General features: G+C 43.5%; 2 long non-coding RNA genes across 3 annotated transcripts in view; one reads left to right on the top strand and one right to left on the bottom strand.

The window, feature by feature from the left end:
• LOC310698116 overlaps positions 1-24,397 on the bottom strand; it is a 54,678-nt gene that overhangs the window by 12,656 nt on the left and 17,625 nt on the right. The window lies entirely within an intron of this gene.
• On the top strand, positions 384-14,022 carry LOC310698117. The gene is made up of 4 exons (XR_014521332.1): positions 384-524; positions 5,024-5,111; positions 8,870-9,043; positions 13,858-14,022. It is a non-coding gene; the product is annotated as an uncharacterized lncRNA (long non-coding RNA).

The following is a 24,397-nucleotide window of genomic DNA, read 5'->3' as shown; positions in this document are numbered from 1 at the left end:
TTGGGTAGCGTGCAACAATATTATTTCTTCCCCGAACACCAAAATAAAGGCTCATGCAAATAGAAGGGCAGAGCAATCATAAACTACTCTAGTTATGCAGGAATAGACACACAGCCACATCATGCCCTATCCAATGTGTGCTCAGCTCCAGAACGGAGGGAGAAAGCACAGAAGCAGATTAAAAAAAAAGATGTTAAAATGACAGACACGCCTCCTTCCTCAATTAGGGACTGGGTCAGCAGTGATGCCCACATGCCACTGATACACAGAGGGAGCCAGTGAAGTCATGATGGAGACACACCCTTGCATCACAATGTTCACAGCAATACCATAGTACAGGGGTGGGTGGTGCTCACTGGGACTGTTAGTGAGGAAGGCAGGGAACTCAACAGTAGGTGGAACCAGATCCAATGATAGGAAGAAACAATGATTTTGTCCATGCCTTCTACCCTGCAGAGGCAGCACTGAGAATAAGGAGTAGGGAGCTGGCGTACAGTTCCACCCAATGGAGCTCTAAAAAGGAAGCAAGACAGGGGGCACACAAGCTGAGAGCAGTGGGGCAGGGCACTCTTCCCCCTAAGAGACCAACCCTTGAAACAAGTTTGGATTATCTCGTGCTGCTCTCAAAAACTGTTTTAGGAGACCGGTACACACACGGAGGAGGAAGGGGAGCTCAAAAAAACATTGCACCCACAAAGCTCCCTAGGAACAACACCTGCAGAGAGCATACACGGTCCGTCTGAGCAAAGGACTCAAGATCCAGCTAGGAAGGGAAATACTATTTTTATAAGCAGCCAAAAAACAGGCAAGGAGGGCAGCTACAGACCCACACAGACGGCATCCCATCCATGACTCCATCCTACTTCTGCCATTATGTTGCTATAGCCTCACTGGTGGAATTTCTCCCCTGGTAGGGCACTGTGCCAGTGGATCTAGAGTGTTCTAGTGGTGTATCTGTTATGGCAGTGGCATATCTTCATTTCCACCATCACTGAAGGACCTTCTGCTGAATCTTATAACCTCTCACCTGAGAGATCTTCAATACAGACTTTAGGCCCACACTGCAGAGCAGCTGAGCTTATCTACACTATGGCAATTCTGCCCAACCTCCATAGAATTTCCACCTGTACAGATCCCCTATTGACACTCTCTATAATTATTGTAACCCTCACATTACACCATAGATTAATAGATCCAATTTCTAAGACAGAGGCCATTTAAACAAGGCAAAATGATGAAACTCAAAAGAGGAAAAAGAGAAGTCTTTAGAAATAGCAGAGACCTGACATGCTAAATGAATGTTACTTGTGTCAAGTTGTTGATTTAAATGCATCTATTTAAAACATTTAACTAGGAATTTACCACTGAGATTAAAGGAGTTACATATATTTAGCCTAGAGGAACAACATGATAACATTTAAACATCTAGCAGGCAATGTTTTAAATGAAGGAAGAAAGAACTAAGAGTGTTAGTAAGACTGGGCTGATGGGGGGGGAGTGCAAGTCCACATTGTGCTTTGTTGTCCTCTTCTGGCAGAGCTAACAGCTTGTGCCGAGGGCCTTAGCAGGTCTAAGGTTCCATCCACACTTAACATTTACTCTATGCTTTTTACTTTATGCTTTTAAAGCTCTGTGTCTGAACACACACACACACACACACACACACCGTGCTTTCCGCACCAAACCCTCTCTTTAATGCTAAATCAGAACAAACAGCAATTTGGGTTTTCTGCTGCACAAAAGGTAGTTTGGAGTGATGAGCTGCTTGAGCTACAGGGAACAAGAAGGATGTTGTAATGTGTCTTGTAGTGTGCTAATACCTCTTGCTTGCCTGAATTGAGATTATGCAGATGTATAGGTGCCTCTGGCTTTTGTGTGGCTGGAATGTAGTCTATTGTACAAAGGTAAGAGTCACATCTGTTGCTTGACTTTTGCCTCTGGCTCCACCCAGTGCTGGCATGAGACATCCAGAAGTTTGCCTGTGAAGTAATGGGGCTGTTGGACTGAAAAAGGTTTCCCACTCCATCTTGCAGGATAGAACAGCCTTCGCCAAACAAGTGTAGCTTTGGACTACACTTCCCATAAAAAGTGGTGTTGGGGGATGAGTGTTCAGACCCCTGGGTTCTCGCTTGTGGGGTGCCTCAGGGTTCCATCCTCTCCCTGATGCTTTTTTAATATCTAAATGAAGCCTCTGGGAGAGATCCTCAGGGGGTTTGGGCTGGGTGTCCATCAATATGCAGATGATACCCAGCTCTACCTCTCTTTTAAAATAGAACTAGTGAAGGTGATGAAGGTCCTGTGTGAGTGTCTGGAGGCAGTTGGAGGATGGATGGTGGCTAACAGATTGAGGTAGAATCCTGACAAGACAGAAGTACTGTTTTGTGGGGGACAGGTGGGGAACTCCCTGGTCCTGAATGGGATAGCTGTGCCCCTGAAGGACCAGGTGTGCAGCCTGGGAGTCATTTTGAACTTACAGCTGTCCATGGAGGCGCAGATCAATTCTGTGTCCAGGGCAGCTGTTTACCAGCTCCATCTGGTACGCAGGCTAAGACCCTACCTACCCATGGACTGTCTCTCCAGAGTGGAGCATGCTCTAGTTATCTCCCACTTGGACTACTGCAACACACTCTGTGTGGGGCTACCTTTGAAGGTGACTCAGAAACTACAACTAATCCAGAATGTGGCAGCTAGACTGGTGACAGGGAGCCGCCGGCAGAATTATATAACACCGGTCCTAAAGGATCTTCATTGGCTTCTAGTGCATTTCTGAACACAATTCAAAGTGCTAGTACTGACCTTTAAAGCCCTAAATGGCTTGAAGGAGCATCCCTACCCCCATCGCTTGCCTGGACACTAAGGTCCTCCTCTGAGGTCCATCTTCTGCTGGTTCCCTCATTGTGAGAAGCGAAGCTACAGGAAACCAGGTAGAAGGCCTTCTCAACAGAAGTGCCCTCCCTGTGGAACACCCTCCTTTCAGATGTCAAGGAGACAAAGAACTATACAACTTTTAGAAGACATCTGAAGACAGCCCTGTATCAGAAAGTTTTAATGTTTGATGTTTTATTATGTTTTATATATTCTCTAAGCCACCTAGAGTAGCTGGGGAAACCCAGCCAGATGGGCAGGGTAATAATAATAATAAAAATAATAAGCCCTAGCCAACATGGCTGTATGATGATGGTATTGTCATGAGACATTTTTGTTGGCTAAGTATGGAGAATGTGATCCTGCAGGTGTCGCTACAGCTTTCATTATTCCTGACTATTGGCCATGTTAGCTGTGGTTGATGGAAATGGGGGTCCACCAGCACCTGGAGGGCCAAAGATTCCTCATCTCTCATGTAGATGTTGCTCAAGTTTTGTTTTTGTTTTTTACTTGATCCAGATTAGACACCATTCCAGTCTGTCACTGTTATTGTGGTTCTTCTTGCCTTTGTTTCCATGACATGCACACACACAAAAAAACTACACAACTCATTTGCTTGAATTCCCTTTCATGATATTTAAGAAATTATGCCCCACTTTTTGAGAAAACTTCTCTGCAAAGCAGCTTACAACCATATTCAAAATCACAACAATATTACTGTATATAACAATCATAACATTTATAGCAAGAAGTACTGGTCATGATGGCTATATGAAAGGTTTGTGCATGGACCTCAAGATTTGCCTAGAATTTGGATCTATTACTGAGTCATTCTGTGTTCTCTCCGCTTCAGTCTGGGTTCCCATTTCCAAGTCGCTCTGTATAGAACAACGCTTTCTATTCACTACAGTGCAGAATCCAAAAATAGCTTTAACCACTTTCCCCCTTTGGGTTCAAGTGGATGAAATTTGCAGGAGGAGGAGCCCTTCCACAGTGGATTAAGCCAGCAAAACTGCATGCAGATAACATCTAAAGGTTTCCATGCGGATCACTTTTACAATTGTTTTAAAACAGAGGAAAAGCCTATAATTTTTTCATTTTCTGCCAGAATTAGGTGCAGTTTGTAGGCATGGTCATCCTTATGAATCTGCTCGGCCATTGTGTATACAGGATGTTTGATTAGTTGCCCTTTGGCTGTTAGATCCAGCAGTGCTTTTCTTAGGAATTCTCTTGACGAAATGGGGATGCTATTTAAAGCCAATGCTACAAGATGAGCCTTCACAGCCAATCTTGCCAGAGAGGGAGAGAGATATAACTCTCTCTTTTTTTCAGAAGCCAGCATATTGATTGAATCCCCACCCCATATTCAGCCTAAATTAAACACTTTTCTCTTTTCAGGGCTGCTCCAAACTTTATTGAAGAGGGATTAGGCGTAGAAAGCCTTAAGATAAAGTGTATTCTTTCAAAATTAATTTAAAATATTGAAACAGAGCGCTCCAACTTTTTTGCTCCATAATTTTAATTTATGCGGTTAAATTATTATTTTTAAATAATTATCAATGGATTATGCTCTGACCAAAACAAAACACTACCCTGCACATTCAATAGAAACAACAAGTTTCACCCTTAGATTGTTATTTTGTGACCCTGGTTCCCTCTTGGCAGATTTGCTTAGGAATTAATAAATAAATGGACTAGCAGTGTATGTTTAATCAGAATCTAGTTCCATTGTTGTTATATGGGGCTTATTCCCAGGTTAGTGGATATATGTTCACACACACACACAAATGTCTCTTATAACTCAACCATCGGCCCTTTTCTTGGTATGTATTGGGGCGGGGAAAGAGAATTTACATTCTGCTGTGGTTACTTGTATTGCATGCAGCATTCTTTAATTTAGAGAGAAAACTGGATTTCCACGGCTGCACTCACACCGGTGCCATTATGAAATGCTATAACTTAGCAAACACTATGCATAACTTACTACAGATCAAGGCCTTTCATCTTGTAGATTGCAATCCAAATCATACTGTAAGTGTGTTTGTCATTCCCCACAGAAGCAGTTCATTTTATTCTGGGGGAAACAGAAGGGGAGGGGGGAGGAAAACCCTGCCATTTTCTGAGCCACATACTGAGTTTTGCACGGCTTTCTTTGCAGAAGTGCTCACACGGTTCGTTAAGGAGAGACTATAGTACTGGGGAGGGCCCGGAGCTCAGCAACTGAGAACCTGCTTTGCGTGCATAAGGTTTGTCTAATCCAGTGTTTTTCAACCACTGTTCCGCGGCACACTAGTGTGCCGCGAGATGTTGCCTGGAGGGAGGCGGGCGAGTCGGGCGGCGAGAGGCGGGGCGGCGACGGCGAGAAGAGGCCGCCCAGCGTGGGGCTCTCGCCGTCTGCCTGCCTGGCTGCCTGCGAGCTCAGCGGGCAGCGCCTCCGTCCGCAGCTCCCGCCTCGCGGCTCTCATTCCCTGCCCCTGTCAAAGCTCACCCAGCCAAGCCGCGCTCTCCTTCCTGCCTCACTTTGCTGCCTCCTCCCCCCCCACCCCCAAAGCTTGGAGGTTCCCCGGCGCCGACCCGCAGGTTTGACCCCCTTCTCACACCTGTTCGCGCTCCTTGCACGGAATGGGGCGGATGGGGAGGAACGGGGCTCGCCGCTGCCTCCGCTCGCCCTCCCCCCCTCCGCCGGCGGCCCCGCGATTCTTGGCTTTTTGGCGGTTGGCACAGAAGGAAGGCAAGGGGGAGGGGGAAAAATTGAAACTTACACTTTCGTGCGTCCCTCCCGGCGTGACGCTGCGCGCTGACGTCACGGGGCTGTAATAGTGGTGTGCCTCGAGATTTTTTTCATGAAACAAGTGTGCCTTTGCCCAAAAAAGGTTGGGAAACACTGGTCTAATCTATGGAATCATTGGTTAAAATGATGCCTTGTAGACAGGGCCGAAAAAGTCCTGGCAGTGTAGGATTTTTCTATCATAGATTTTTATTGATTTTCATACAATTTAACAAATTCAATTCAGTTTCCATACTGTAGTCCCTTAGCATTTTGACTTCCCATCCTCACTTCCATGATGTTTCTGTTCAAATCATTTTATCTACTGCCTTAGATAGAATACTTATTTCTGTAACATATATTCTCCATTACATTTTTTTTATTATTATTCTCATTTCCAGTCCTGCCTGCAATTTGGTTTAGTTATACTGTAATATTTTCTTAGGTAATCCGAAAAGCGTCTCCACTCTTCCACAAACCTTTCAATTTTTTCGTCTCTTATTTTTGCCATCAATTTCATCATCTCCATATAGTCCAGTGTTTCCCAAAGTGGGTGACCTTGCAACCAGTCGAGGAGATAAGACTAACTGCGGCAGTTTCCTCTTTCTGAGAACTTCTGGAGAACTCAATAGACAGGAGGAGAGTGAGAGCAAAACAAGACTTAATTGCTTCTGCTTGGCACTGTCCCTAGCTCCACCTCCTTTTTGGGGTTCCTGCCTTCCACCCTACCAGTCCCAGTGGATACCAGACACCAATGGAATCTGGCGACCTGCTGCTAGTCAGAACCAAAATCATGAAGTAAACAGACCAATAGTACTTGGTAGCGTCATGCAGACATCCAGTGAATGTCTCTGTGGGAGGGTGAGGACAGAATTGTGGCCAGTTTCCCTGATTTCCACATGGTCAATATGCACATTATATACACATAGGTTCTCTCTGTAAAATCTGCAAAAGACAGGGTCCCCAATGGTACATTATTCAGTTCAGCAAGATGGAAATTAAAGTGGTGATGGAGGAACCACTCCCAATTCCTGCCCACAAATTCACCAAATCTCTGCACAAGGCTACTAAAAGGCAGTACTGTGTCACACTGGGGGACAGGGGGTGGGCAGGTGGGCAGGATACCTAGTCCTGTGCCCCTGAAGGACCAGGTTTGCAGCCTGGGAGTCATTTTGGATTCACAGCTGTCCATGGAGGCACAGGTCAATTCAATATCCAGGGCAGCTGTCTACCAGCTCCACCTGGTATGCAGACTGAGACCCTATCTGCCCATGGACTGTCTCGCCAGAGTGGTACATGCTCTGGTTATCTCCCACTTGGACTACTGCAATGTGCTCTACGTGGGGCTACCTTTGAAGGTGACCCGGAAACTGCAACTAATCCAGAATGCGGCAGCTAGACTGGTTACTGGGAGTGGCCGCCGAGACCATATAACACCGGTTCTGAAAGACCTACTTTGGGTCCCAGTACATTTCCATGCACAGTTCAAAGTGTTGGTGCTGACCTTTAAAGCCCTAAACGGCCTTGGCCCAGTATACCTGAAGGAGCGTCTCCACCCCCATCGTTCTGCCCGGACACTGAGGCCCAGCGCCAAGGGCCTTCTGGTGGTTCCCTCGCTGCAAGAAGCAAAGCTACAGGGAACCAGGCACAGGGCCTTCTCGGTAGTGGCGCCCGCCCTGTGGAATGCCCACCTATCAGATGTCAAAGAGATAAACAACTACCTGACATTTAGAAGACATCTGAAGGCAGCCCTGTTTAGGGAAGTTTTTAATGTGTGACATTTTAATGTATTTTTAACCTTTGTTGGAAGCCGCCCAGAGTGGCTGGGGAAACCCAGCCAGATGGGCGAGGTACAAATAATAAATTTTTTATTATTATTATTATTATTATTATTATTATTATTATTATTATTAACTAAAAAATAACATCATCAGAAGAGGAGACTCAATCGTACAGGGCCCCTCTTGCATCACAGTATGTACGCTGCAGCCATGGAGGAGAATCCTATCATAGATCCCAGTAGCTTGTTGTGGAGTCTCTTAAGGTATTGCCCCTAGGATTTAGCCCATTTGAATGCTCTGCCCTCCAGAGTCCTAAACAGACACCCTCTTGCTCCAGACTCTCCACAGTCAAACCTGGTTTTCTAAAGCAGCAGTGGTAACAGAAAGCCTGAAGTGAAGCCCAAACCAAAAGATACAGCACTTGACTCATAGCCTGAATTCTGCCCTGGAGGAGAAATCATGAATCTCTAGATCTAAGCTAGGATGGAATAGGAGTGCCTTTCACACTGAATGGATATCACTAGTGACGCATCTCTATGGATGCTTGGCTGGACAGTTCCTGTGCCGTCTCAGCAATCTACTGGCCTCAGCTGTAGATAGGGAATCTGAGTCTTTCAGCCCCAACACTGACGGTGATTAGTCAGACACCTTGATAAGTTCAGTCTCGGTGGTGTTGCTCTCTAGTAAATGAAGTACTCCCATCAATTTTGCTACCATCTTCCTTTGTCAGAGGAGAATAAGCACAGTAAACAAGTTTCTGCAGGATAAGAAAGGACCCACTTTAACAGCAGCAGCGAAGAACAAAAATTAATGCAAAAAACTCATACAGCATATGTCATTGTCCAGTCTTGGCACCAAATTTCCTTGAACAAATTTCAGCTAAGCATGCCGACTGATAAATCCATGAGCATAAAGTGTAAATCTCTCACTCCAAGAGCCTATCTCGCCTAACACCACCCTGTTTATTGCCTATGTACTGCAGTTGCTGCACAACACTGTACCCACTTAGCATAACAATTCCATATTTCAAATCCAACTGCAGGTAACACTAATTACAAGAGAATGTTGTTTGGCATCTGCATTGAATGTATTTGTAAGCCTAACACAGAATTATCCATGAATGTTAAAAGATCTGTTGCTTATTAATGAGTGCAACACCCGTTCTATTCAATATTTTTGGACATGTTTTGGTCCAGCTTTCAAAAACTGAATATATCAGTCTTACAAATGCTAGCTCTGCTGCTACAGATGTTGTCAGCCAACAGAACTGGGAGGGCATCGGGGTGGGGGTGGGGGATAGAGGGAAGTTGCTGGCAAAAGCAGATGATTTTTTTTATTGTAAAACTGTGCAGAAAAATGATGAATTGTCTTTGTGATATGTACACAGGAAGGAGGAGGGCAAATGCTTTTGGCAGCCAAGTTAGATCTCATTTTCTCCTCTTTTCTCTGCTAATAGATGCGAAATGGCTTGTGCCATTGTCCAGTCTTTTGAGGATAAGATGACTGCATTGTCAGATTTTTATCCCCCACTGATGACTCCTTTTTCTAAAGTGGGAATACGGAGAACAAACTTCCCTTTAGATCTCTGTCGGTGGAGTAAGGCTCATGTATTCCCCAAGGATGGACTCAGGTAGCATTAAAACCATAAGCCCCTTGCTTTCTAGATATGGGATGGACCTTGAGGGGATTGAAGGATACACACAGGTGTAGGAAGTAGGTCAAATGGATGAAATATTTGATCATAGAACTGGAAGGGATCATGGAGGCCATGTAGTCCAACCCCCTGCTAAATGCAGGATCTGCAAATGGGATGAAACTACAGCCGGTTTGGGAAACCTTTGGCGCTCTAGATGCTGCTGAACTACAACTCCCATCCTTACCAACCATCTCCCACACCTGAACCACAGCATGCCTGACAGACACCCACCCATTATCCCTGACCATTGGCCATGCTTGCTGGGACTTATAGTACTTGCAGTCACACAACATCTGGAGGGCCACAAGGTGCCAGATCCCAGATTTAGATAACACCATGTATATATTTACTTTGGAAATGTTCTGAGGACCATGTAAAGCACCCTATAGACCACAGTGCCACCTAAGGACTCTTAAAGATAAAGGTCCAGTCCTGACCGTTAGGTCCAGTGCCATTCTTCTCTGTGCCTCTTTGTCCACGCCAGGCACTCTGGCGGCAGACACCCTGCTGCGTGTGCAGCTCCCTGCTCCCAGGTGAATCAGGAGCAGCCCCAGGGCAGGAGCAGCCAAGGGGCCAACCAGTGCAGCAGTAGGCCAATGTGTATGGTGGCAGGGCCAAGCATGGTGCAAGAAGCATGCGGCTCGCTATCCTGAGACGCCAAAGGGGGCAGGCAGAGAGAGGGGGATGTATAGGCAGGGAAGGGCCCCCAAGAGATGCATGTGCTGCATGTTGCTGCCAGAAAAGGGAGCCACCTCCCTCCCAACCTCATGGCACGTTTGGGACCACTGCAGCCCAGTTGTGCCCTTCAGAATTTCTTCCTGGGGTGATGTCCCCATGCTACGCCTCTGCAGTCAACCAAAATACCAGGAAAACCAATCAAAGAACTGGACAACTTGGATGATAGCTCTCTGAATGACTGTTAGCAGCAACAGGTAAAAAGGAACTCTAGTTGGAGGGGGGGGATTGGAGAGGGCTGGTGCCCTTATGTTTGTGAACTTCACTGAATGCTAAATGGATTGTCTCTCAACAGCAAGTCAGCATTCCATGGCATGTAGGACACTCTGTCTTCATTGGGCTGTTCTTGATATTCCCCAACCCCGCTAAAGATTTTTGTACTTTTGAAAATCTTGAGGTTGCCCTAAGATGGCTGGTACCTCCCTCATGTTTATGGGTGATGCCATTCTGGCTACATAAGGAATGGCACTCACAGCCTAGACATCAGAGACAGATAGATAGGTGATAAACAGAGCTCATATTTAAAGCCTCGTGAGATCCATCAGTGAGAATCCAGGATATATGACATCACACCAGAACAAATGGTTGTTCTGCAGCCAAGGATATATGGCTACAATATCTTTTGACACAGTCTCCCGAACTACTTATGAGTGGAGACTGCACAGAGTAACACCTGGTTGCTAACACACAATTGTGGCTCAATAAAGCAGTAGTGAGTCTAGTATGAGCAGTAATGACACAGAAGAAATAGAAGAAATGGCAAGTTTACCTGAACGCTTCTATCTGGCTGTCAAAAGAAGAAAAAAATCTGAAAAGGAGCTGTGATGTTTATAGCATTCACTGTCTGTGATGTTAGCTGTAGAAGCAGCAATGAGAGGAAGAAAGTGGTGTGAAAATACAGATACAAGGGAATGTTTACAGCAGATTTTTTTCTCCAACACAAAATAAGGGCCAAAATAATATCTGAAATAAGAGCACTGCCTGTTGTATGAAGACAGCTCGTCTTCCTTATGCTCCCTGATCGCACTCTTAACCCCTTAGAAGGCCCAGGAGTGAGTTGGTTTGTATTTGAGGTCGGATGTGGGTGGGGAAAGGCATTTCTTTGCAAAAGAAGGGAAGAAATTACACAGAGATGCCAGGCATTAAAAAAATTATTGAGCCAATTACAGCACTACTTAGTACAAAAAGAAAGAGGGAAGGAGCAAAATGGACAAAATTAATCATGGATGCATTTGACCCACAATGCTTGTAATGAGTATTTAAACACTCCTTTTGAGAAGAACAGGGGAGGGAGAGAAACAAGCAAAAAAATAAAATAAAACACAACTCCGCAAAAAACTGGTTATACTAAAAAGCCAATTCTGGAACTTGAATTATTATTTCATTTTCTGTAATTAATTTTGGCCTAGAAGAGACATTAAATACTGCTTCACAACCTAAATACATTGTTTGGGAGAGCTCAGAATGGAGACATTATTTCCCAGTTATTCTTTTTTTATTCCGGCTCGACACAGATATTTATTTATTTATTTATCCTAAAGCAATAGGTATATAGAGAAAAAAGATAAAGTATGGGAGGGGGAATCTTCCCACTTCTGGCTGGAGGCTCCCACTAGCACAGGGAATGGGAAAATTGCCCCTGCCTTACAGAACTCCTGATCTGAGTTCTCTGGCTCCTTATATCAGAATCAGCACATCACATATTCAGGCACATGGTGCTAATTGGAGAGATTTTGTCCTGAATATACAGTGGTACCTTGGCTTACATATGCTTCAGGTTACAGACTCCGCTAACCCAGAAATATTACCTCGGGTTAAGAACTTTGCTTCAGGATGAGAACAGAAATCGTGCAGCGGCGGCGCAGCGGTAGCAGGAGGCCCCATTAGCTAAAGTGGTACTTCAGGTTAAGAACAGTTTCAGGTTAAGAACAGACCTCCAGAACAAATTAAGTTCTTAACCCGAGATACCACTGTAATTTCATTCTGATCTCTGCACTAAAGGGGATTTTAGAAATGCATATCTGTTTATCAACAAAATATTTCCAACTGAGGAGTTTAGAAACCTCTGTGTCCTCAGTGCTAAAATAGATGTTACTTTCATAGTGTGATTAGGTAAAGGTGAAGGACCCCTGGACGGTGAAGTCCAGTTAAAGGCAACTCTGGGGTGTGGCACTCATCTCATTTTTCAGGCTGAGAGAGATGGCGTTTGTCCACAGACAGCTTTCCAGGTCATGTGGCCAGCATGACTATACGACTTTTGGCACAACAGGACACCATGACAGAAGCCAGAGTGCACCAAAACATTGTTTACCTTCTTGCCACAGCAGTATCTATTTATCTACTTGCACTGGTGTGCTTTCGAACTGCTGGGTTGGCAGAAGTAGGGACAGAGGAACGGGAGCTCACCCCGTCGTACAGATTCAAACTGCTAACCTTCCAATCGGCAAGCCCAAAAGGCTCAGTGGTTTAGACCACATCGCCACAGCAACTATATCAAGAGATGCTTTTAGTAGCACAAGAGATGGGTGCAACTTTCAATGGAACTATATCACGGGGGGGGGGTGTTAACCCTTCCTTTCTCCAGCTGGGGCATTTGGGGGCTGGGAGATTGGGAAGAGCCTGGACCATTTAAGAAATAGAACCTTTGACTGAGTGCTCCAAGAACTAGGGCTGAGCCAAGAAATTTTGGAGCTTGAGGCAAAAGGCAAGATGGCATTTTCCCTCCCCCATTCCATAATGCTGAAGCTTATTGGACTGGCAGTTGAATCTTACTTTAACTCTGGTTATGAGACAATCCCCAAGCAACTGCCTAGCTTAGGTGGTGTTTGGTAAGCAGAACAGCCTACATAGCTCTGCCTTCCAACACAGGTGAATGACTTAAGAAGGATGGCTGGGGTAGGAAGTGAACTTCTGCTACTTAATGTATCCACAAACCTGCTTCCTGAGGCAGCAACTTCCCTCTAGTCTTGACTGTAGTACCTCAAGGACTGCCTCTGTCCCATATGAACCAACCTGGACCCTGTGATCATCTGAGGCCCTTCTTAATGTACCTTCCCTCCACAAGAGGGGTATTTACAATGCAGTCAAACCAACAATGCAAGGATATTTTATAAGTTGTGTGTCCTTGTTTCTCAATTTGATCCTTTTACATGGTTTTGTATGTTTTGTGGAATTTTATGTATTGTGATTTGCTGTTATTTTTCTTGATTATACAGGGGTGCCTCACAAGACGAAATTAATCCGTTCCGCGAGTCTCTTCGTCTTGTGTTTTTTTCGTCTTGCGAAGCACGGCTATTAGCGGCTTAGCGGCTATTAACGGCTTAGCGACTTTAAGAAAAAGGAAACAAACCGCAAGACGTTTCGTCTTGCGAAGCAAGCCCATAGGGAAATTCGTCTTGCGGAACGACTCAAAAAACGGAAAACTCTTTCGTCTTGCACGTTTTTCGTCTTGCGAGACATTCGTCTTGCGAGGTACCACTGTAGATTAGTCATTCTTTATTATAATTGATAAGTGTAAACTGTTTAATTATTATTTGCTGATGTTTAACTTTACTATTTACCAATAGATTTTAATAGATTATTGAATATTGCTTTATTTGATATAAGTTTATTTTAAAGTTATTGTGACCTTTTTATATTGGATCAGATTGTTACTATTAATGTGTGATGTTTTATTGTGTTTTTATGTGTGTTGGAAGCTCCCTGGTAGGCACATGATAGGAGCTGAATCTCACATAGCTTCCCTGTAAGAGTGCTAGAGAGAACTCTGAGAGACACTCCCATTGTGCCCTGATGGGCGAGGGTGTAGCCATATAAAATCTCCTCACCTGTCTGGGCACTTCCTCTTTGCTCTTTCACCTCATGTAGAACATATGCTAAGTCTAAGCCACAGCTCTGACTCCATTTTAGACTCCATACTAGACCATTTTAAGCCTGCCTGAACAACGCTGCTATTATCTGTTACTCTTCAAAAAGTATTCTGAGTGAGTAAATGTTATTTTTTCCCTTTCAAGGGTTGCCATATTTCAAAGAGCAAAAAAGAGGACACATTTGCTGACTTCTACTTTTAGCTATGGATTGCTATGACAACTCTCATTTTACATACCCATGAAAGAGTATGCGTCCTGGAAAAAGAGGACAGATGGCAACCCATAGAGGACATAAACTTTACAGAAGGCACTGAGTTAACAAATATATATGAGGGGGTACTTAGCGCAATAAGGGGGGACCTCTGGGAATGGTTGCTGCACATGTTCTGCTGAAAAGAGAGAAATTAACCCCCTAAAATGTGGGTACATGCACACCTCTCTGTATTGCAGCTATGAGTCTTTGCCGAGGGTATTATTAACTTGGACCATGTCCTGTGTGCAGGAGAAAAGTGACAAACTGGATACTTGCGATCAGCATTAAAATTCTGGGTGGCTGTTAAAGTGTTTTGGAGACAGAGAGCGAGACAGAGAAAATATACTTTACAGGATATGAAACAGCTGCCCTTCAGCTGGTGTCCCTCACAGATTGCATCTATCGCTTACAGATTTCACAGATTACATTTGTGATGCATGTTACCCTGGGAAGTCAATCTGACCAGACAACACGAGAGGCTTAAATTCAGCCCAACTTTATTCTGTCTGGTTTTATAGAACCTAAGTGAAATATTGCCACTAACTGGCCAAAAAAAAAAAAAAAAAAAAGGTTTTCCCATGACCCAGTGATAGAAAAATGATTGAGAACTCTCAGCTTCTTGATACGATGTTGTCAACCTCCTCTGAACAGTTAATCAAACTTTTAATTGGGGAGGGGGGCAGACAATTCACTCACTGCTTGAAAGTACACATGAGATTGCCACATTCAGCTGTTTTATAAAGGAGCTCTAGGAAGAATGCTGATGGGGTGGTGACAAAATTCAGTTCACATTTAAAGGCGACCCTAGCTAATTAACATTTTCCAAAACAGTAAATGAGCCAAAGCATAGTCAGCCAATGAAATTTACATAGCTACAAATTTTGCAATGCAGTTCTCCAGCCAAGTAAATGATATATTAGGGTAAAGTGTGCATATAAATGTATGTATTAATGAAAAGAACATACAAAAATGCATTATATTAGGTGACACAGGGCTCTGCCCCTGCTCTCTCCGTTCGCCAACCCCCTCTGCTAACTCTCCACCCTTTACATCTCGAACAAAAAACTGGCAGCACCATTCATGACCAGCAACCTCCCACAGCACCAGTCACCCCCATGGTGCCCATCTGTCCCTCACCTGACATCACAGTAACATCAGGTGATGCTTCCCTTTGAAGCCCCAATTGCTGGGACTTCAAAGTGAGACATGGGGCTTTTAAACTGTGCTTTGTAAACACCCTCCCAAGGAGATGTTTACAAAGAGCTTTCAAACTTCACTGCAGGTTGGATTGGGGGAACTGGATGCCCATCAGCAAACCAACCGTGCCTGAATGGAGCTGGGGGAGGCACTCCTCTCCCCGCTGCAGGCTGGGTGAAAGATCTTCCCAATCCACTGGACAAAGTTTCTCCCCACTTGAGTTTCATGGCTAGGGAGGGGCAAGCACTTTGGCCAGCAGGTTGCTAAACTGCTGGGTCTAGATCTCCTCAGCCATCCATTAAGGCAGTGAAGGTTATCACATAGCAGGGAGACATGTGGAAATGCAGAAAAGTGAACATGATTGGGGGGAAAGAGAAACAAAGACCACCACCACTCTCCCTCTGCACCATACATTTAAAGTGCTATACAGTGGTACCTCGGGTTACATACGCTTCAGGTTACAGACTCTGCTAACCCAGAAATATTACCTCGGGTTAAGAACTTTGCTTCAGGATGAGAACAGAAATCGTGCTCCAGCGGCGCAGCAGCAGTGGGAGGCCCCATAAGCTAAAGTGGTGCTTCAGGTTAAGAACAGTTTCAGGTTAAGAACGGACCTCCGGAACGAATCAAATACTTAACCCGAGGTACCACTGTAATACCACTTTAAACGGTCATGGATTCCCACAAAGAATCCTGAGAGCTATAGTTTGTTAATTATTCTCTAAGGATTCTTAAAGGTAAAGGGACACCTGACCGTTAAGTCCAGTTACAGACAACTCTGGGGTTGCAGCACTAATCTAGCTTTACTGGCCAAAGGAGCTGGCGTTTGTCTGAAGACAGTTTTCATGTCATGTGGCCAGCATGACTAAGCTGCTTCTGGCGAACCAGAGCAGTGCACGGAAATGGCGTTTACCTTCCCGCCGGAGCGGTACCTATCTATCTACTTGCACTTTGATGTGCTTTTGAACTGCTAGGTTGGCAGGAGCAGGGACTGAGCAACGGGAGCTCACCCCATTGCGGGGATTCAAACTGCCAACCTTCTGATCGGCAAGCCCTAGGCTCTGTGGTTTAGACCACAGTGCCACCTAAGGACTCTTAAAGGGAAAGGTCCAGTCCTGATCGTTAGGTCCAGTCATGGCCGACTCTGGGGTTGCGGCGCTCATCTCGCTTTATTGGCCGAGGGAGCCAGCGTACAGCTTCCGGGTCATGTGGCCAGCATGACTAAGCCGCTTCTGGTGAACCAGAGCAGTGCAAGGAAACGCCATTTACCTTCCCGCCAAAGCGGTACCTATTTAATTCCCAGAGTTCCCTGTGAAGAGAGACTGATTGTGCTGTGAGGGGAATAGGGGTCTCCTGACAGTTCCCAGAACCCTTAACAAACCACAACCCCCTGGAATCTTTGGGGAAAGCCATGGCTAATACGATGCTGTTTTAAGTGTATAGTGCAGATGGGGCCTTAATCTTTGTTCAACACCTATGCAATGTTAAGTGCTTTTTGTGGGATGTAATCCACTGGGAGCAGTCAAATACAACATTTCTTTTTTGCTAGAGTGGGCATGCAAGGGAATGTTTAGTCCAGCCAGTTGAAACTTCCTGTTCCTCCTGGCCTGGACCATCCTCCCTTGCTTATGAATAAGACTGTGGTTTCTTTATTCTTTTAGGAGGGATTTAAAAGGGGATCTTACCAGGAACATACAATTCAATCTGAGGGAGATTGAACTGCATAATAGTAAGAGGTTCTAACCAGCCTGCAACAAGCTTTCTGCTGTGTAAAGGGGAATGCACTCTGCTAAGTTAAGGAACTTGCTAGTGCAAGTTAGGAAGGATATTAATAAACAATATATCCTCTCCTGCCACCCTGAACAGCCCCACACTTTTATAAATAAATAAGAACATTCCTCAGAACCGCAAAATAGCAACTGCTCAGTTAAGTATTCCAATCCCCACCCAGTCATGAATCTCACTGGGTAACCTTGAGCCAGTCAAGTCACTCTCAGCATAACCTGCCTCACAGGGTTTCTGCCGGCATAAAAGGAGGAGGAGAGAATAGTTTGTAATGGTGAGCACCTTAGAGGAAAAAGGTAGTGTATAAAAGTAGTAAATAAAATGAAAAATATATAAAAATATGACTTGTTATGACATTTGTCATCTACATATTGACAGTCAGTGCACTAGCATTTGTATAACAGGAAAGGGGTCGGAGAGCAGCATATGTAGCATTTGCAAAGTTCAAAAGCAAGAAATACCTTTCTGTATGCATTTGCAAAGTTCGCTTTGTGAGTTAACTGTGATCCAGCTCAGTGACATGAAGGCTTTGAAAGATTTAAAAGAGAAAGATGTATCATACCAATATAACCACTTTCTCTCTGCACAACAGAACACAATTATGAAACAGCAATGAGCAAGTGATGGAAAGATAAGTAGCAATTAGGTTTCCCTTGCTTGTGACTCTGAAACCTTATGTTCCTCACTTCCTGGAACCAATAGGTATAGCAGGACTAATTGGATTCTCCCCCCTCCCCCAATGAGCCTTTAAACTCTTGCTGACAATAAACCTCTACTGTCTGCCTATATGGTGTGATCATCAGACTTTTGAGTGGCAGAGGGTGGGGTGGGATAGGGAGAAAATAAAACATAAATAAAAATAAATAAAAAATATTTTTTAAAAAATAAATAAATCCTATTTTAAAATTACTCTCTCAGCTGCAATAAAGGAATCAACGCATAATGGAGACACTTTCTCTGCCGTAATCAAACCAATAGGAAGAAAATATCTTGAAGTGCACTGTGTAGTATCGGGAGGGAAATGGAAAGCAAACAACAAATTAGAAAGACAGAGCTTTGGAATGGAAGTTACTTTGGGTCAAAGGGAATAAGGATGTAAAAATGAAAACAGGTTTTAAAATATGCTTGCTGTTTTCATAGATCAAACTGAATACTAAAGGACAAACAGTGCCAAACAAAAAGGAAAGCAAATTTATACAAAGGATAGGAAGGAACGGTAAGAAATTAGACTCAGCTATGGTGTTGGTTCCATGTAGTATCAGGGTGAGTTTACCCATTCAGCATATAGCTACATTTCTGCAGCCAATTACCTGGCTTTCTGGGGGACACCTGTGGCTTTTGTTTATAAATATAGAAGTATTCGCATTCAATGCGTGTTCTATGCACACAGTAGCTGACTTGTATAAGTCAACAAGTGTACACTCGCAAACACACAAACAATTGTTCCACACAAGCTCTTGTGCATGTGTAGGAATGGCAAGTGCCTATGTTCAATGTAATGTGTGCACAAGCTAGGAATAGGGTGAATATGGTTCCCTTTGCTTTTAAAGGCAAATCTACTTAATTTGCACTTTCCAAAGATATGCATGAACTGAGAAAGTCATCCTTCAGAATCTACACTTCTTCAAATCCTCCAGCCAAGCAATGGATACAAAAATGCATTTACTGGGGGCGGGGATGTGCAAAATATACATTTATTTGTGAAAGCAGCATACAAAAATGTTCTTCAAAAATGTGTATATTGGGGGAAATTGCATATACACATATATGCATATGAAGTATTGATAATATTAAATGGTATATATGAAGTGCTAGCAGGAGAAAGGGGTTGAGCTTTGTTTCAAAACTTTCTCATATCCATGTTTTAAAAAACACATATTTCTCCCTTATTTTATAGCTCAGGTGTTTCCCCCACCCCCCATGCGCATTCTTGGGATGATGGAAGAAATGTATTGGGCTTTTGTTTTTGATAGTGAATTCTTATTGTTTGGGATTATATGGCTCCCCTTAATTTTACACCTGGGTAGAGAGCAGATCAAGGAGGTCAACTAAATGATTGGTTCAACACTCAGATATATAGGCCATAACTCTGCTTGCTCCCAGACACAATTTTTGTAAACTTAGGTCATCTAAAAAAGCCACAACAACCCAAAGATGATAATAACCCCAACACAAACAGCAATGCCATCAGACATCTTGCAACCAGAATGTTATGCTAGGCTAAGCAGATAATCCAGGTGCTAGCTCTTGGAATCTATTTCAATAAAACCACTTTTAAGTTTCATTTAGAGTTGATTTTGCTTGTGCTGGAGTCTGTTCCAAATTGTTTTTAGAGATAGCCAATATAAATTGCCCTAGACTTACAACAGATATAATAATCTCTTTCTTAACTTTGGTTAATTGATTTCAGTTTCTTCAGTAAAGAAATCATGCAACTTTTTAATGTTATCTTTTTGTTTCCTCAGCTTCCTGTCGCATGATTTCTGATCTTCCTGTGACCAGTCCTTTCTGTATCTAGCATTCATGCATAGGTATTTTTTGAAAGCTTGTGTTTGGCTATCTCCCCCCCCCACCCCAAATAATTCATTCCATGTTCAAGCAAACGGTGTCACTTTCATTGGCTAGTATTAAACTCTCTCAAGTGTTCTGGTCTGCAGAAATATTTGTTCTAGAGATGGGCAAATGTCAATTTTGGATCCCATTGGGTTCACTTTTTGCAGTCTTAAATACAGTTCTCCACATTTTCACATCAGCTTGTGATTTACTTGTTTTTTAAAAGGTCCTCATGAAAATTCATATATAGAAGCATTTCATAAAGGTGATACAAAGCAGAGTTAGTTTCCATATAATAGATATGGGATAACTTTGGGGGGGTGTCTCCCACTTCTTTATTTATATATATATATATATATATATATTCCAGATTCTTTATAACCATTAAAATCTGATTGGTAATCCTTCCACCCAGTTATAACACATGTAGCAGCCATTAGATCTGTGGATTATGTTTAGTTATTATGAACAGGATTTATATGTATCGCCTTTCATTTTGAGAATACAAAGGCAGTTAACAAACACATAAAAGCCAAAAGCAAAATAAAGTGAGGTTACCAGTGCATGTATCACAGTGGCCAAGTGTCCAGGATAAGATGTAGTTGCTGCACCAGCTTCAGCTGGTGTTAGCTGTGGTTCACTACAGAAACCACCTAGGCCTCCATGGACAAAGATGGTTCCAATGGTTCCAAGAGCACCCATAAATGGAGTACCTGTTCCTTCATAGGGAGTGCAACCCTGTCTAGGACGGGCAGATTTTCCAAAGGTCAAACCAGGAAACCACTCATCTGCAGTGTCTCTGTCTTAGCAGGATCCAGCTTCTATTGACCCTCATCCACGCCACCACTGCACCCAGGCACTGGTTCAGCTTATGCATGGCCTCTCCTGACTAATAGTGAAAGAGAGTTAGGCAACATCAGAATACAGTCATACCTTGGGTTGAATGTGCTTCAGGTTGAGCGCATTCGGGTTGCGCTCTGTGACAATCCGGAAGTAATGGAGCGCGTTATTTCTGGGTTTTGCCGCTCGCGCATGCGCAGATGCTGAAGCGGCAAAACGTGACCTGCGCACACGCACCATCACATCTTACGTTCCATTCAGGATGCGAACAGGGCTCTGGAACAGATCCCGTTTGCATCCCGAGGTACCACTGTACTGCTAATCCAGTGGTCCAAAGCTCCTGAAGATTGCTCCCAGTGGCTTTATATAGATGTTATAAGGTAAGGGTAAAGGGTAAAGGACCCCCAAATGGTTACGTCCAGTCAGAGGCAACTATGGGGTGCAGCGCTCATCTTGCTTCAGGCTGAGAGAGCCGGCGTTTGTCCACAGACAGTTTTCCGGGTCATGTGGCCAGCATGACTAAACCGCTTCTGGCACAATGGGACACCGTGTCGAAAGCCAGAGCACAAGGAAATGCTGTTTACCTTCCTGTCACAGCAGTACCTATTAATCTACTTGCACTGCTGTGCTTTCGAACTGCTAGGTTGTCCCAGGAGCTGGGACAGAGCAATGGGAGCTCACTCCATCACAGGAATTTGAACGAATCTTCCAATCGGCAAGCCCAAGAGGCTTGGTGGTTTAGACCCCAGGGCCACCAGATCCCAGGTGTTATATAGCATTGGAGACAAAATAGTGGCATGCTGCAGCTAATATGCCAGGTTTTAGACACATAATCCCCTGATGCTATTCTCTGAGATCAGCTGCTGTAGATGTGACTATTGCTTTAACGCAAAGGATCTCTAGCCAGAGAATATGGTAACATGGCTAGTGTCTGGTAGGTGAGTTTCACTGTAGCCTTGGCAAGATCTGTTAATACTGGCTAGCCAGTTGTTTTAATCAATAAATAATTGTTCGCCATATCTCATCTGTATGCACTGAATACTGACCATACAGGCAGGAGCTGAACCAGTGTAAAGCAGCACCTCCTACTCCCAACCCTTGGCTGTCTATGTCCTGAGTTTCAAGTGGTAGGTTTCCTTATAAGTTTTTTTTTCATATTTCCTCAATGAGAAGCATCAATACTGAATGGCGAGCTTTCCCAGAAGCCATTTCCCCCCAAACAACCTTCTTCTGCAGCATTACATAAAATGGTGTTTGGTACATTACAACTTGGGGCAGGGGCAAGGACATGGAGGGATACTGTACCTCAATGGTTGAGAAACATTTTGCATGGAGAAGGTCCCAGCTTCAGTCCCTGGCATCCTGAGATTAAAGTGCAGGCAGCACAAGATGGGCTCATTATGAGACCCTGGAAAACTGCTGCTAATCAGTACTAGGCTGGATGGAGAAATATGACCAGGAACATTGCAGGTTTCTATGTACACAGGATTGGGGTGCCCTCCCGTGATGTTTCAGGTCCTCTGTAGAACAAATGTTCAGCTTTTAATTTACAAAGTACGTCTCTCACATTTTATTTTTATTTTTTTAAGGATGTCATTCTCATGGAGATAGAAGGGGGGAAAGCAGGCAGGCGGTATTCTACACTATTGCCCACCAAAGGAAGTAATGTAATTAATGTTTAATGTGTTAGAACACTTGTATTTATGTTTTAGGAACATTAGGAAGTTCACTTGTACTGAGACAGACGATTGGTCTATCTACTTCAGGATTGCTTGCACTGACTAGCAGAGGTTTTCCAGGGTTTCAGGCAGGGGACATTCCTAGCCATAGCTGGAGATTGAACCTGGAATCTTTTGCCTGCAAGGCAAATACTCTACCACCGAACTACCACCATTTCCCAAATGGCTATTCTCATTCCCTGTCCCCTGGCTGCACTCATCATAACATGTTGGCTTTTGACCTAGTTCAAGGATACATATATTGCATTTGGATGGTTTTTGGCTAGCACTGAGGAATCTAGTGAGTGCCGCACATGAATTAAATTGGCATTCTAGAACACATCCCTGAATCATTTGAAAGAAACAGGAGTTACATGAGAGAGGCACAAAGAATCCTGAGCAGACAAGTTAATATGGAAGCGGGGCCCCTAAAAAGTTGAAAATATGAAAGCCACTGAAGCTAATGATTGACCTTGTGGATATTGATTTCATTGCAAGCAAGCTCAGGTCCTAAGTAATATTTTCTTTGCCAATACTGCTAAGAAAACAAGTACAGCATATGACTACAAAAAATAAAATAAAAGATGGGAACAAGAGCTGAAACTAGATGGTTTTTAATGTAACATATTCATCTCATCCATAAAAAAGAGATTTGCTGATAGATGTCATCATCCTGACAGCATTTCTGCAAAATCCACCACAACTCATTCAACAATTGATTAATTGATTATAATATATATTTTCTCCTCCCCAGGAGTAAATATATTGGACAATGTATTCATTGCATTTGATGTGACAAAGCTCAAAGATGTATATACGTATTATCAATAACCTGTATATTTATTTATGAAAATAATGTGGAAAACAGCCGCATCTATTTTGATATACGGTTCTTGCTGATAGGAGGGAAATGACAAATGTACTTTTCAGTGCTTTACCCAATGATATCCCATTTCAATAAATGTTTCATGTGGATACAGAATGCAGCTGGAATTCTAAAAAGTTGGCTGAATAAGCCCCCCCCCCCCACTTTTTGCAGTTGTAAGTGCTATGAATGTTACTTTGCAAAGAACTTTATCTACCAAACCTGCACAGGAACTTCCAGTTCTGGCAAATGGGATGGCCAAGTTCCTGAGAGTGGTGTGGTGTATACATCCCCCAAAATCAGCACAGAGAATAAATTGGCAAGGTATCCTATTTTTCAGATAGTGGTCCTTTGTTTGAAGCATTGTCCAGTTAAAGTCCAGTTTAAAGATCAAGACCATAAGATGGGAGAACAACAGGGGCCTTGTAGTTGTCTGTTAACAGTCAGCACTGAGGGGCAGTTGTAGCAGGACCACAAGTCACCAGGTCACAGTCTTCCTCACCATAGTGAGATGTGTTGTATTTCTTTTTCTTCTTTTTTTTTAAAAAAAGTAGATATTTCTAAATTTGCATCTGTACATATAAGTTAGCATACATATATTGTATGCAAATCCAAATTGCTGTATGTCTTCTTTTCAGGTGATGCACTTTCTTGGGATTAGCAATGCCTAAGTAGCCACCTTAATAGGGTTTGCCCTGACATTTCTCCTTGTATATTTGGACACTGCTGAGGGAGTTGAATTTAGCAGATGGAGTCCAGAGAGAAAAGAAACTGATAAAACTTTACTGAGGTGAGCTAAACAAGAACAGTGTATGATACGAGGAGAAATAAACAGAGGGATTTTGAGTTATTTACAGGCCTCCATGGGGGGAAACTCTTTCAAAACCACTTATCTCTACAGCTGGCAAATCTCACCAGACTTTCTCAGTCCCAACTGACTAGAAGCTCCATCCAATCAGTATCTTCTGTAACCCACAATAATTGCAGAATTAATCCCTTATGTTACTGATTGAATGTTCCTTGAAGTTCTATTTCCAACAACTGTGATTGGCTCAGCCTCCTAACCCAATGAGATCTTCTTCAGAGACAAAGAGTAGGGCCTTATCCTGGCTGCAACCTCAGACTGTGACCAGTGGGAATTAACACCCACTAATTGACATCATGAAACCATCATATGGTAACTTTTCACAGGATCCTTTGTTACTGCATGACCCAGAGCCTAACGAGCAAGAAGATAGTGGGCCAATGTCAAAACCCAGCACCAGACATATATTAATATATTAAAATGCAGGTGGTAAAAATGGCTATTTAAAAGCCATTTCCTTAAAAGCAGTCAAGTTCCAAAAGCCTAAATAAAAGAGTCTTCACCTGCCAGTGGAAGGACAAGGTGGGAGCCAGTCTAGTCTCTTTAGGAAGATAAAAGCCACCAAGAAGATTGTAGGATGGTTTGCAGTGCTGTTTTTCTGGGGAAAA

Source organism: Podarcis liolepis (genome assembly GCF_965112155.1).
Source record: "Podarcis liolepis genome assembly, chromosome: Z".
Classification (NCBI taxonomy): Eukaryota; Metazoa; Chordata; class Lepidosauria; order Squamata; family Lacertidae; genus Podarcis; species Podarcis liolepis.
Note: the sequence above shows the minus strand (reverse complement) of the source record. Positions and strands in the feature narration are given on the sequence as shown.